This window comes from Solea senegalensis, linkage group LG9 (assembly GCF_019176455.1).
Source record: "Solea senegalensis isolate Sse05_10M linkage group LG9, IFAPA_SoseM_1, whole genome shotgun sequence".
In the NCBI taxonomy this organism is placed as follows: Eukaryota; Metazoa; Chordata; class Actinopteri; order Pleuronectiformes; family Soleidae; genus Solea; species Solea senegalensis.
In genome coordinates this window covers 25445827-25458745 of record NC_058029.1, presented here as the reverse complement: position 1 = coordinate 25458745, position 12919 = coordinate 25445827, and positions in this window count along the sequence as shown.

The window sequence follows — 12919 nt, the reverse complement described above, 5'->3', positions numbered from 1 at the left end:
TGCCCCACTTACTTTTTATATGAATATATATATGAAAGAGCAACACAATCTTCAAGCTCCTCCCCCTCCCCCTCTTGAACGGCAGTCTACACAAGGAAACCACCAAGGTTACTCATATCATGAATTGTGAATACTCACAATTCATGATATGATGCACATCAAGATACATTGTTCCTTAACTTATTTAAAAAATGGACACAAACACTTAATTAATCTGTTGATCTTACTTAATATCAAACATCACTATGATGACTATGCTATAAAAATGAGGCATTTGGATTCAAATGCATACCGCCTACATTTTTAATGTTTAATAATTACTTTACTGCAATTCTATGCACTCAGTGTGCTGAGATTCAGCGTACGACTCCTGTGAGCTCTTCCTCTTAACTCTGCGTGTGATAAATGAGGGTTAATAATCAATGTGTCACGTTAGGACAGAGACAAATAAGGGGAGACCAAGCCGGAGTTGAATGAAAAGATGTAACAAATAGCTTTATTATTAAGCCAAGCTATACAGTACAGTTAAAACTGCCACAACTACAGGAGTGTGAGAGCGAGAGCTCTGCTGGGATCTGCAGTGGCTCGTCAGGAGCAGGTGAAAGACAAAGACAGACACAACAGCACAGCCTAGAGGCAGGCCACCAACCATCACAGAAGAATCACGGTTATTTCATGATACACTGTCCAATGATTTCACCATTTTGTATTGGGATATTTCATACAACCATATTAATCCACGTATCATTCGTTTTCAAAATAAAACCAGACATAAAAAAACGAAAAAACGACTTGTTTTCTCAATATTCGTTTACAAAATCAAAATGAATAAACGGATAACGACTCGTTTTTCCAATTTCCGATTTTGTGCTGAAATGAAAAATGGAAAAAACGGATAACGAGCGTTTCTAATTTTAAAAAAATACAAGTTACGTGACCCAGAAGTGATCGGTTACCGGACAAGACAAGAAGAAGAAGAAGAAGAAGAAGAAGAAGAAGAAGAAGAAGACGAAGACTACCTGTGATCGGGAAGGGAAGCATAAGCTAGTGTTGGGACAACGAAAAAAACGGAAAGAAAATGGATATTTATGTTCTTTTTAATGGGAGTAAGAGGGTTACTCTGAAGCCAGAAACTGCGGTCAAGTGAGCCGTCATTCGTCTTCGTGTGGTCAAACCATCCTCACCAGTGTTTGTAAGTGCGCCCGTGCAGTCGAACTTCCGGGGAATGCCGGGAGTCGACTGAAAATGTCATCGCTAGTTTGATACCGAGCGAGATCACTTCCGGTTTTCAAAGTAAGACGTTACTAATACAAGCTGATTTTAAGACAATGATTTTTTACAGATGTACTTTTCCACTGTTGTGAAATTATTTTTCCCACACTTCGATCTTAATACCTTCTCCCTTTTCTCCTTTATATATGTAGTATCATTCCCTTCTACCTCTTGCAACACCTTATATATCTTTGATATGTTTCCATGGAGCTGACCTGTATCCTCACTATGTCCAGATTAGTTTGTTGCAAATATTCCTTATTCGTTATTCTCTCAAGATAATGTCTAAATTGCAAAAATCTATAAAAATCCTGACTGATTAAACCAAATCGTTTTTTAAGATCGTGGAATCTATCCCTGATGATTGCTTGTAATGAAATATCACTGAATATCTGACATTCTATGTCTTTCCACTTCACTTTATAAGAAGGGTTGCAGATATTAACTACATTTTTTATCTGCACCGCTTGGTAATAATTTTTAAAATTCAGGAGAGAGAGAGGCCTCCTTAGTCTTTTGCTAGTTGAAGAGTCTTATAGCGAATTGTTAGTCTCTTCCCCTGCCAGATAAATCGGGATATTAATTTGTCTAATTCTTGAAATTTCCCCTTTGGAAGTTCTACTGAAATGTTTTGGAACATATATAATAATCTAGGAAGGATGTTCATTTTTATTGCCTCTACCCTCTGTCCTAATCCTAAAAAGGGCACTAAATTCCATCTGGTCAAATCAGATTTGATTTTGGGGAAAAGGGGGTCATAGTTCTCTGATATAATCGTATTCAAATGTTTAGGAATATTCACACCTAGGTACTTAATCGACTTTGAATCCCAATTCACTTTAAATTCCTCTGATGGATTGACTAGGAGAATAATTAAATGTCAACATTTGAGATTTGTTGGTGTTTAATTTATAACCTGATAATAAACCGTATTTTCTCAGGGTTACGAGTAATTCTGGAAAGGAAGCAGATGGACGCCCCAAATATATCAAAATATCATCTGCGAAAAGGGCAATTTTGTGTTCCCTTATCTTCTCGTTCTGTCTTATCCACTGACTCAAGGGCTCTATAAAGATGGCGAATAAGAGCGGGGACACTGGACAACCTGTCGACATCCCCTTTCTAATTCAAAAATATTTGATAGTCCTCCATTAGTCAGAATTTTAGCTGTTGGTTTATAGTATAAAGTTTGTATTATCCTAACAAAGTCATCGTGAAACTGGAATCTCTCTAATGTCTTATATAGGAAAGACCAATCGACAGAGTCGAATGCCTTCTCCAACTCCAACCCTAACAGGACAGCGTCTAAATGATCTTTGTTTATATGGTTAATTACATGTAATGTCCTCCTAACATTATCCTGTGCTTGCCTCTGTCTGATGAAACCTGTTTGATCCAACTGTATAATATCTGGAAGTATTATTTCTAAGCGTTTTGCTAAAATCGATGTAAAGAGCTTATAATCCTGGTTTAACAAACTAATTGGGTGATAACTAGAGCATTTTGTCCCATCTTTCCCTTCTTTTGGTATCACAGTTATAATAGCTTTCTCCTTTCTTAAGGACCCAGTTGAAAGTTCTAAGCAACAATGGTGATAAAGAGTCACTAAAAGTCTTATACCATTCTGCCGTAAACCCATCAGAGCCTGGAGACTTATGAGGTTTGAGTCTAGAAGTTGCCTTCTGGAGTTCTCCTACAGTCACATCGGCCAGCAAAGTTTTCCAACTCTTTTTCTAGGTGATCCAATTTCTCCTGTCTGAGCCTCTTTTGTAGTGCCAATTTCGCAATTATCTTTTCTCTCAAAACTGCCTTACCTGCATCCCATACCATAAGGGAGGAAACTTCCCCAGTATCATTTTCTGACAGATATAACTTAATTTCCTCTTGAAGTTCTTCCTTCATTTTACCCTTAAGTGCGTTAAGATTAAGTCTCCAGGAAAAAGTATTTTTGCTGTTTCTCAGATATAAATCTGGGTACACCGGACTGTGGTCCGACAAGTCCATTAAGCCAGTTGTACATGACCTAACAAAAACAATATCTTTACTGTACATAATCGGTATAGTCTGGAGTTGTGGGATTGAGCTCCCTCCAAACATCACAGATACTCATCTCACTTATCATCTTTCTCACCTTTTACCTACAGTGTTAATCTTGACACATCCCACTTAGGGTTCAGTCTCAGATTAAAGTCACCACCACAAATCACCGCTCCCTGGGCTTTCGTAACCATTAGATCTAATATTTGTCTATAAAACTCCCACGTCGCACCTGGAGGTGCATAGACATTTAAGAGAGTGCTTTCTAAGCCTTCTCATTTTCCCACAACCATATTAAACCTTCCTTCCTTGTCTGTGATTTCTGATACCTTTTCAAAGATTACTCTTTTCGATATCAGTGTTGCCACTCCCCTTCTGTGACCTGTTTTACATGAGGCTGAGTAAACCTGATTGAAGCCATGCCGTTTAAGTTTGGCATGCTCACAATCAGTTAAATGGGTTTCTTGCAGAAATATTATATCTACTTTGTCCTTTTTCATTTTTAACAGAATTTTACTTCTTTTTACCGGATTAAGTACACCCTTCACATTGTAAGAAGCCAACCTAAGTGGAATTTTTTGACTTTCCATTATAAGACAAGTGTCATCTTCAATCTTAGTACCCCCCCTCCACATGATTTGAACAGATCCAGAACAGCAAATCAATAATTTTGCGATGGTAATTATCGTGATATCGCACGTGATCTCGTCCCCCTGCGCGTCACGAGCATCTTTGTGTAACATACGCCATCTCTTCGGTTGGTAAGTCTTGAATTTTTATTGAATATTGTCAGAATGTCAACTTTATCTAGTTTGATGTCTTGAGTCACCGCGTAACGTAAAGGTTTAATAAGTGCCAGGAGCTTATGTGCGCTGTTTTATCACCGTGTTTCATTTGTTTTTTTTTGAGCGGGAGCTGTTAGCTGCTTAGCTACTCCACTTTACGCCTTACTCTCTTTACGTAAATCACGGAAACTCTTATCGCGTCTGGGGTTGCCAACGTCCTCAACACCAAATGAGGGACTCTGGTCCCGGTGTCGGGAGCCCTCACTTTCCGTCGTCGGGGTGCGGGAGGAGGGGGTGCGTTACGTTACCTTCGTCATGTTAGCACATCCTCATGTTTCGCAGGGGCGGGTGAGCGAGCTACGCCACGTAAGAGCACCCTTGTGTCCCGTAGCTCCGGTGGGGGGATTGGAGCGGTCCCAGACGGGTCAATTCCGGGATAGTTGGCAACCCTCGTCGGTGTTGGAACGTGGTTAGACTGCAGTAAGTTTTCTGTTTTAATCAGAGAAGCTAATAATTCTAATTTAGCTCATTTCAATAATGCATTGATCCTTTGTTTCCAGTGACGCAGAGTGAATGTGGCAATGCAAGGCCTGCCCTTCAGTATTTCCAAGTAGGTCACATATTCTGAAGCATTATCGAGTGAGACATAGACATTTTGGAAATAACAATCGTATTCCATGTGTGCATGCATGCTGCCCATGCACTTTTAGATCATGGAATGCACTGTTAATTCATTTGAATAGATGTCATGTCACTAAAACACGTCATCATCGGTTAGAGAGTTGTACATTTATTTGCCCTTTGTGTCCTTGTAAGGATCTTGCGACTGAGAGGGATTACTGGACTCATGTTAATGCACACTTGAAGAAAAATGAGGTCATAACTTGTTTGTTCTTGGATTGTGAATTTCAAACAAATGTATCAGGATCTTTTAAATCCCACAAGAGCAGGAAACACAGGTCTTTTTCACTAAATGATTTAAAACCAGGAATTGTAGTATCAGCTACCCTTGCTACCCCAGAATCTGCTTCAAATACTTCTGATGATGACATTGGTGAGGATGCTCAACCAGGTAGCAGTGATGGTGCTCTGAATGACCTCCCAGATGTAATCAAGCACAGTTTGGCAGGAGCTTTGTTAAAATTAGAACATTTTTCCCATGTACCAAGCAGAGCAATCAATGATTTTTTGGTAGAACTTCACCACATAACTGACTGTCTCTCAAAATCTCATGCTCACAGTGTTCTAGTTGACATTTTTCAGAAGCACAACCTCCATAGAGGAAATAAGCTCCTCTCTATGCTCAACAAATCCTCTAAATAGGGCTATAGAGAAGGATGGACCTTTGAGTTGTGCATATCAATGTAAGCAATATTACAAGGCGAAATTTAATGTTGTAGAACCAGTTGAATATGTTTTGGATGTGAAAAATAACAAGACATTCCAGTATGTCCCCATCCTAGAATCCCTGCAAGTGCTGCTGAGTTGGAAGGATTTTGTAGATAAGATAGTTAGTAATCACGAAACACAAAGGGCAAAAGACACTGGAAAAGAAATTGTGCACAGGTCTTACAAGGATGGTCTGCATTGTAAGAAAAATAGTTTGTTGTCAGGGGAAGACCTAAGTTTATCCATAACTGTGTATGCTGATGACTTTGAGGTCTGTAACCCTTTGGGCACCTCCTGCAAAACCCACAAACTCTGTGCTGTGTATTGGGTAGTGAGTAACCTCCCCCCAGGCTCTCATTCCAGTTTGTCCTTGATTTTCCTGGCCATTTTGTGTAAAACGGACAATGTAAAGTCATTTGGTTATGACAAGGTTTTAGAGCCCCTAGTAAGAGACCTTAAGTCTTTGGAAGTTGATGGCATTTTTGTACCACAGCTGAACAAATCACTGAAGGGTACAGTGCAGAGTGTTATTGCTGACAATTTAGGAGCACATGGAATAGCAGGCTTTGTGGAGAACTTTACGGGCCCCTTTTTTTGTCGTTTTTGTACAGCACCAGCTTTGGACATTCAATCACATGAGGTGAGGTCAGGAACTTTCAACCTCAGAACAAAAGAAACCCATGAAACCCATGTCAGAGCAGCCCTAGATAGCGGCAGTAGCTTTTTTGGAGTTAAAAGAGCCTGTCCTTTTACTGGAGGACTGTCTCATTTTCATGTTGTCAGTGGCTACCCGCCTGACATTGCTCATGACCTTTTTGAAGGCATTGTGCCTGTTGAAATAGCACTTTGCCTCACATTGCTAATATCAAAAAGGTATTTAAGCTTGGATGATATTAACAGGTCCATTCTGCAATTCCCATACAAGTGGACAGACAAAACCAATAAGCCTCATACTTTGCCACAACATTGTTCAAGCAGGAAAACCATAGGGGGCAATGCCCATGAAAATTGGAGCTTGATAAGATTGCTCCCATTTCTAATTGGCCCCAAGATTCCTGAACATGAGCCCGTATGGCAGGTTTTGTTGGATCTAAAACAGATTGTTGAGCTAGTGGTTTCCCCAGTTCACAGTGATGAGTCTATTGCCTACCTTGACAGCAAAATTTCAGATCATCGACAAAGGTTTCAAGAGCTGTTTCCTAACAAAAAATTGCTGCCCAAACACCACTACATAGAACATTACCCACAACTAATACAGTTTTTTGGGCCTCTCGTGGGACTTTGGACCATCAGGTTTGAGGCAAAGCACAGTTTCTTTAAAAAAATTATTAAACACACCAGTTGCTTTAAAAATGTGCCTCTGTCTCTGGCTGTGAAACATCAGTTAATGATTGGTTACCACTTGTCATCTCCAAATATTGACAAACCAGTGCTGGATGTGTCAGATGTATCCACTGTCACATTAGATGTTTTGAAGGAAGAGCTTGCTCAAGCTTTTAAACAGAGAGCCGCTGATGTTTCTGAAATAAACCTTGCAAAAAATGTTTGGAGCAAGGGAATAAACTACAGGCCAGGTATGATACTGCCATATGGTTCTGAGGGTGGCCATCAAATGTGCATTTTGCAGCAGAGACTATTTTTTGTGTTGAAACTCCTTTGTGGATGGTATTGTGAGCATTATGGGGCCTTTCAGCTGACTCCATCTCCAGCACGAGAATCTGCTCTTGTGGAAATATCTGAACTGGTTGATGAGTATCCACTGGCTTTCTATGTTGTTGGGGGTGTGCGGATGGTGACCTTAAAGAGATCAATCTGTGTGTTCAGGTAAGATAAGGTAAAAATGAGTGTACCTACAGGTGCTTACAGTCTAAAAAACATTTAAAAGGAAGCCCAGGGTTTTTATGGAAACACAATTCCAGAAAAAGCTGATCATGAAATTATTATATATATATTGTTTGACATATCACTTCCGCTCAACTCAGGAAAGTAAACAAAAAACATAGCTGTCTCTGCTGTAATGTGGATAATGTGTTTGTTTATTTGTTTTTAACTCAATTTCCTAAACACGTTGTAGGTAAGTTGTCTGATTTTTAAAAGTATTAGTGTTTAAACAGTAAAAGATAAGATTTGGTGAATAATGATACACCTTGTTATAAAACTGATTCTAATAGAATTTCTTCTTTCCTAACAGAGAGTGAAGTGAGACCATGACAACTCAAGCTATTCTCAGAGTTATCCTTGGACCAGACAACAGTCAGAGGGTCACATTTTCTGCTGGTCTGCCTTCAACTGTGGCTGAAATGGAGACTAACATAAAAACTCAGTGTCAAATAATGGAACCCTTCCGACTGCAGTTCATGGACGCAGTTTTTGGCAACGAGTTTATGAACCTAATTTCAATTGAAGAAATACAAGACAAAGCAACACATCCTGCCAACCTCAAGACCAAGGTGAACAGTTTCTCCTTTCCATCAACCAGTGCTCCTGATGACACCTCATTCTCTTCTGGTGACAGCACCCTGATTATTTCATCTCCAGAATCTACATCGTCATGGGCTTCATGGCCAGATTTGTTCTGTGTTCCCCGTTTCACATACGATGCGGAAATTAAGCTTGAGAAGGCCAACAAGGCTTTCAGGGAAAATGGGATGCTGCTGATCCCTGATCCAAAGTTAAAGTCAGACATATTAGAGGGGTTGATCCAGGAGGTAGTCAAGCACACAGTCTATCTTACAGACAGTAAGTGCTCTCTCTCTCTCTGAAATTGACCATGAATGGCAGCATGTATTTATTTGGCTGCAGTAATCTACTATGCTGCTCACATGGGTTTAAAGAAATAATAGCATTAGAATTGCCACGTTCAAAAGAAAAAAAAGTTTTAAGAAATGCTTTATCTTTTACCAGGACGTGACTGAGACTGCTGCACTGAGTGCCATAGAGAAAACAACAGTGGGAATCTACGTCACCAGAGAGACACCAGGCATTGACATTTCTGATGTTGGCATCATCATCGAGGGTGTGGTAGTTCTACAAGATTTGGATAACGTGGCCCTTGCAACCGCCATGCTGTTTGGACTTTTTTACTCCTTGAACATGAAGAACACTTTCGAGGTGATTCAAAAGGTGGTAATGGAGTTGGATGTGACTCAACTCTCAAGAAAAGCCCAAAGCTTCAAGACAAAACTACTCCAGTAAGGAGAGCTCACTGTTGTGCAAATGTAAGGCAGTGCAGGCTGAATTCATGGCCGGTTTGAAGGCAGTGTTAAAACAGTTTTATACATTTATATTGTTCTAACTGTTTATTTCACATGTTTCATATTTTAAAGGCAGTTGCCTCAAAAGATGTGTATTGCTGTACGTACACTTGGTGGTATATGCCATAGTTGGAGAGATTTTATTCAGAAAACCTAAAAGATGGTTTAGTTTAATTCTTTAAAGAATTTTTTAATACTGTTAATATTGTTGAACCAAGATGCCACAATAAGGTTGGAATTTTTGACCCTCGCTGCGCTGCTGATTATCTGCTATTATGGCTCTTGAATAAAGGTTTTGATACAAAACTATCCATTTTTATTATTATTTGGGGTAACAATGGGTCATGTAAATGATTAAGAGAGCTAATAGAAAGGTTAGACATTAAAATAAGTGATTTCTGGAAATGCAATGGTAACATTTTTTGATCAATCAAATTGTTTGCAATTTTTATTTAATTCAATCTTGACAATTGAGGCCTTGAACAGAATGTTTGTATTGTTGTCTTCCAAGATGGTTGTCTAACCTTTTTCAAAAGAAAAGGTCCAATTTCTATGTTGTGATTGAGTGGGTAAACCCACTCAATTTTAATCAAGTTTTAATCATGTTGTATCAACACAAAATATACAGGTTTATTGAATATGAATAAATTGTGTTAATTTAACTCAACTGTTTAAGTGGTGTAGTGGTTAGCACTCTCGCCTTGCAGCGAGAAGATCCGGGTTCGAGCCCCGGTTGGAACAAGGGCCTTTCTGCATGGAGTTTGCATGTTCTCCCCGTGTGTGCGTGGGTTCTCTCCGGGTTCTCCGGCTTCCTCCCACAGTCCAAAAACATGCAATGTGGGGATTAGGTAAATTGGACACTCTAAATTGACCGTAGGAGTGAGTGTGAGAGTGAATGGTTGTTTGTCTCTAGTTGTGTGTGTGGCCCTGCGATGGACTGGCGAACTGTCCAGGGTGTACCCCGCCTATCGCCTGATGTAGCTGAGATTGGCACAGCACCCCCCGCGACCCTCTGGTGGAGGATAAAGCGGGTAGATGATGACTGACTGACTGACTGTTTAAGTTGCTGCCAAAGCAAAACATATGTGTGCAACCAATGTCCACTATCGAATTAAGTAAATCCAATGTGTTCTTTTTTTCAGTGCACACAGGAATGTATGAGGCAACTCCAGTTTTTCCCTCAGTAGCTTGTCCACGAATGTTACCATCCATGTGGAGTTGCTCTCCGACCCTTCTTCTATGCCGTGAATTCTTATATTCTCCCGTCTTGCTCTTCCCTCTTGATCAGTTAGCTTATTTTCCAACTTAGCCTGTAGCTTTAGCAGTTCCCTCGTAGCCTCCTCCAGCCCCTGCACTCTTTCCTCAATCTCTGAAATTTGCATTTCGGCTTCATCAACTCTGTTGTTAGTTGCTTTAATGTCTTCACGTATTTCTCGGAGAGTCTCTGCATTTTCACGCCGAAACTCTCTCAGTTCTTGCAATATCATTTGCAGGTTAGCCATGTCCGCATCCACCTGTAGCTCATACGCGCTAGGGTGGCTAGCTGTGTCCTCCTCGGGGGACACCACCTCGGCTGTGTGAGCCCTTTCCTTCGTCTGTGAAGCGTTTTTTTGTTTTGGTTTGGGCATATTATAAACGCCTATTTAACTTCTTCTGTTAATGTGTAACAATCACTTTGGGAAGCTCTGTTATTATGCTGCCTACCTCATGGCTGCTTAACTGGAAGTCCTTCATTTTTAACTTTTCATTTTAATTTTAAGTTTATAATATATTTTTTTGTATTGCTGCTGTGTCAAAACAATTTCCCCTCGGGGGCGAAAAAGTATTTCTATTCTATTCTATTCTATAATTTGTGAGAAATTAAGCCTCAAAGTTTTTCTCAGAAAAAGGCAGAAAACTCTATATTTACTGTACAATAACAACACATTGGCCCATAAGTTCTGACAATGGTTGGTACAGTTGACCTCAGGAGCATCCTGACTACTCCCTGACTCATTATCAAACATTTTTACTGTACAATTTTTGAGAGATTAAGCCTCAAAGTTGTCCTTTTTTTGGACTTGTCTCTAAACACAACAAATGAAACCTGCATGCAGAATCAGTTTTTTGTTTCTACGGCCGGAAGCCCAATTTCTAGGAAGTCAAACGTACAACAATATGCCACTCAGCATTACTTGAATTGGATTAAACAGGAAACGCTCGTTATCTGTTTTTTCCATTTTTCATTTTCAGCACAAAATCGGAAATTGGAAAAACGAGTTGTTTCCGTTTTTTCATTTTGATTTTGTAAACGAATATTGAGAAAGCAAGTTGTTTTTTTGTTCTTTTATTTCTGGTTTTATTTTGACAAACGAATGAACGAATGATACGCGGATTCATATTTTGTCCCTAAAGGTCAGCGCGGGATTGAAACTCATCTGAACCAACTGAAATCCACCAACAAAATATCGGAGAGGCAGGGTTAGTCAGGGTCACTGGAAATCAAGACATTGACAGCCTGTGATCATGTCCTTCAAGAATTCGGAGAGTTCTCTGATTTTGCCTCCCTACAAGACGACTTCAAGGATTTTGATCCTAAAACAGACAGAGTGGACACTCTTCTATACCCAGAGGCTCATTGTTGGCCATATCACATTAGTTGGTGGTATAACTAATGTACAAATGACTGTTGATATCTGTGTCTGGAGCAAGACAGTACCACAGCTACCTGGATGACCAGAGGAGGGCGCTAGAACAGGAAAAGCGAGGAGAAAATAGAAAAGCCCTCGCAGACGATCTGGATGACCTTAAAAGGAAGAAGCTGAAAAAGCTGAATCCACTGGGAAACTCACCCTCATCACCAAATCAAACAGTTTGCATCGCACTGCCAAAGAAAAGAGGGTTTCTCTTCAAGAGCTCGACAAGCACATTGATGCGAAACCTTCAGAGATGAAGCAGTCAGGGCAGTTACACTGTGACATCCTAAAGTGTGTGTGTGTGTGTGTGGCTGCACCATATAGCAACAATTTCTTCTTCCAGATGATAAGAGAGACAAAAGGTGGATTTCATGACACTTGGAAAAGCCTCATGAGACGTTTAGAGAGTGATCACTGCCTCAGGCTTTTTGCCCCACTTTCTCTCTCTGGTTTTGTTTGTTAGTTCCTTCCAACGATCCTTCCACTGGTTTGAGTGACGTGAGCTCCTGCAGAAAGCTTAGCAGTCTGTGCTGTGACATGATGTGAACATTTACCTTTGCTTTATCTTAGACTGTCACTGCTGAATGATGATTTTGTGAAGCATGTCGTTTTCATGTGAGCCTTGTTATATTCCAGACTGATGTTCTTGTTTGAAGAGTCACGTTTTTATAGTTTATTTTATTTTCTGTGTTATTTTTCATAAAAGTGAATACACGTATGACATTCCAACAAAGATTCATTCTACATTAAGTTCAAGATTTTGCACAGTTTATGTTTTAAGAGGAAATTTATTTTTGAATAATTTATGTTTTAATAAGAATGCAAGTGCACTGAATTTTTATTTATTTTTATATGTTGATACAACATACACTATATTGCCAAAAGAGTTTTTATAGTGTAGATACTTTGATTTGGGGAAATCAGGAGAGTGTATTCCTAGCCCTTAAGCACTTTTTTGTTCTCCATTTGTCTTGCTGTAAATGTTGTGATTAAAACATGACAGAGTGTATCAAGACTGGCCATGAACAATAAGAAAGTGTGGGACTCTAAGATGGGCATTAATGTAATTAATGAGGAGGGAAAAGCAAATGAGTTCAATGATTTTTTCTGTAGATTTGAATCTAGAGGCTTCTCGCAAGAGGTGGCCCTGGATTGTGTAGGGGAGACTGGGGTAAGTTGAGCCACCCCTTGTTGCTAGGAAACGGTAAAAAACATTGATCATGTGACCAAATATTTAGGAGGAAGGCATCATTTAATGGAGTATGTGAAGTTAAGAACCACATAGGTAAAGTGGTTAGACATTTATTTCCAAAAAAACATTTTTCATTCTTGAAAGTGAATTTAGTCTATCATACGTTTCATGAGAATTGTGTTTAGACCAAAACAGATCATTTTAAATGTGTTTTATACATCAATTGTGCCCTTAAGCACTTTTTTGTTCTCCATTTCTAGGCCTGGAAACCCAATTTCTAGGAAGCCCAACGTACAACAATATTCCACTCAGCAT